Source organism: Lutra lutra, chromosome 4 (assembly GCF_902655055.1).
Source record: "Lutra lutra chromosome 4, mLutLut1.2, whole genome shotgun sequence".
Lineage (NCBI taxonomy): Eukaryota > Metazoa > Chordata > Mammalia > Carnivora > Mustelidae > Lutra > Lutra lutra.
The window spans coordinates 76,108,705-76,111,675 of NC_062281.1; the positions used below are offsets into that span (position 1 = coordinate 76,108,705).

At 38.9% G+C, this 2,971-nt stretch overlaps 1 pseudogene; it reads right to left on the reverse strand.

Moving 5' to 3' along the window:
• Positions 1-702: 702 nt before the first annotated feature.
• On the reverse strand, positions 703-1,943 carry LOC125099212 (elongation factor 1-alpha 1-like; annotated as a pseudogene).
• Positions 1,944-2,971: the final 1,028 nt, after the last annotated feature.

A 2,971-nucleotide genomic window follows, 5' to 3' on the forward strand; every position in this document is an offset into this window, starting at 1 on the left:
CCGCTCCCTGCTCAGCGGGGACCCTGCCTCCCCCTTTCTCTCTTTGCCTACTTGTGATCTCTCTCTCTCTCTCTGTCAAATAAATCTTCAGGAAAAAAAAAAAAAAGCTGTAGATGGGATCGTATCAATAAATAAAGAGTAAATTTTAGTTACCAGCCAAGTAAAGTTTAGTATTCTGTTAAAATGTGCATTTAGAGCATTAGAGAAAACACCCTGGACAAATCCATTTGTGTTTATGGCAAAAAGGAAACTCCCTCATGATGCATAATTGTCTCCTCCTTTGCTTACTATTCTTCAGATCTTTTTGTAGGATCCTTTTTGCACATATGGCAGTCAGTGAAGTTGTTTTGAGTGACCCATGGTGTGTTATTAACAAAGAGAAATGTCTTTCTCATTCTATTTTTTTTTTCTCATTAAACTTTTGTGTTAATGGGTCTCAAAATTCTGTGACAGATTTTTGGTCAAGTTGTTTCCATTAAAAAATATTGATTTTAAAAACTAATAACTTAAAACTGCTCCCCCCGTACGCACACACAAATGGTCTGCAAAACATTCTCCTTTCCTTCTGAAGGTTTGGCGAGGCACTGTTATCATTAACCAGTCTTTTACTATTAAACTTAAATGGCCAATTGACACAAATAGTTCTGAGACTGTCCTGCCACCACTGATTAAGACTGGGGTGGCAGGTATTGGGGATATTATTCACTTAACCTTCTGAGCTTTCTGGGCAGACTTGGTGACCCTGCCAGCTCCAGCTGCCTTCTTGTCTCCGGCTTTGATGACACCCATGGCAACCATCTGTCTCATGTCATGAACAGCAAAATGGCCCAGAGGAGGATAGTCAGAGAAGCTCTGAACACATACACAGTCTTGTCAGGAACCATATCAACAATGGCAGCATCACCAGATTTCAAGAACTTGGGACCATCTTCCAGGTTTTTTCCAGAACGTTGATCTATTTTCTCCTTCAGCTCAGCAAACTTGCAAGCAATCCAGCACTGGTGCATATCCAGCACTGATTTGGCCTGGATGGTTCAGGATAATCACCTGAGCCATGAAGCCAGCTGCTTCCATTGGTGGGTCATTTTTGCTGTCACCAGCCACATTCCCACAACAAACATCTTTGACAGATACATTCTTGACATTGAAGCCCGTCCCTAGGAAGAGCCTCACTCAGAGCTTCATGGTGCATTTCAACAGACTTGCCTTCGGTTGTAACATTGACTGGAGCAAAGGTGACCACCATGCCAGGTTTAAGAGCACCTGTCTCCACTCAGCCCACAGAGACAGTACCAATACCACCAATTTTGTAGAGGTCCTGGAGAGGCAGATGCAAGGGCTTGTCGGCTGAATGAGTTGGTGGCAGAACACAATCCCGAGCTTCAGGCAGTGTGGTTCCATGGGCATTCCCATCTTTATGGGTGACTTTCCATCCCTTGAACCAAGGCATGTTAGCATTTGGCTCTAGCATGTTGTCACCATTCCAACCAGAAATTGGCACAAATACTACTGTGTTGGGGTTGTAGCCAATTTTCTTAATGTAAGTGTTAACTTCCTTAATGATTTCCTCATATCTCTTCTGGCTGTAGGATGGCTCAGTGGAATCCATTTTGTTAACATCAGCAATTAGTTGGTTTATACCCAGTGTGTAAGCCAGAAGGGCGTGTTCACAGGTCTGCCCATTCTTAGAGATACCGCCTTCAAGGTCACCAACACCAGCAGCAACAATCAGGACAGCACAGTCAGCCTGAGATATGCCTGTACGCATATTTTTGATAAAGTCTCTGTGTCCTGGGACATCAATGATGGTCACATAATACTTGCTGTTCTCGAATTTCCACAGGGAGATATCAATGGTGATGCCATATTCACATTCACTTTCAGTTTATCCAACCCCAGGCATAGTTGAAGGAGCCCTTTTCCATCTCAGCAGCCTCCTTCTCAAATTTTTCCATATAGATCAGAGGACCAGTAGCGATAGACTTGCCCAAATCTACATGTCCAATGATGACAATGAAGAGGTGACAGTGAAGAGTTTTGGTGACAACTCCAAGAGGTTAGTTCTTGCTCTTCTTACATTTAGCTCTTATTACCAGGCTATGAGGTGATTAATGGGATCTTTTCTTTTTTTGAGATAGATGAGAAATTTGTATATAGAAATCTAAGAATCATAGGAATTGTATGGTCTGATTCCATCAATGCTGCTTAAATATTAAGATTAATTTCTAAATAAAAATACATCTAAAAGCATCAAATTCTAAGTACGGAAAAATATAGAAGAAAACCATTTAGCTGGTTATAAAAAATAGCTAATATTTGTTGAGTACTTACTTTATACCTAGACCTGAGTTAATAACTCAAGAAAAATTATCTAACAAAAGCTATAAAAAGTGATTTTTAACATCTATACTGTAGTATTTAATCTTGCTTTTTTCTGCATTAACCTGTTATATACAGCAACTTAACTGGGTTCAAAATCAAAGTTTTCTTTTTAAAGTCTTAATTATCTATGAGTTACTATAAACTAGAGTCACTATGTTTCATCAATTCTCTTGTATTAATCTGCATTAATCTTGCATTAATCTCTACTCTTCCCTTTTTTTTTGAAAGCATCTTCCCTAAGTGAGGCATACCCTGTTCAATTCCTTCATTTTTATTTGCTGGAGCAACTTTTTATCTTTACATATCCCCTTTCTCGATCCTCCTTTGCCTTTTATTCCTGTGTATGTATTATCACTGTATCATATACATGCCATATGCCATATATGGCACATATATATGCATATATATGTATATATGTGTATATATATGTATATATATGTGTATGTACACATATATATCCTATAGTCATACAGAATAGCTGACTAAGAGAAATGGAGACAGAAAGAAAATTACAATGCTTTTGTGGAAGACATATTCATCCTGTGGGAAATTGGTATTTTCCAATTTAATCACTTAGGCTACCTTTTTT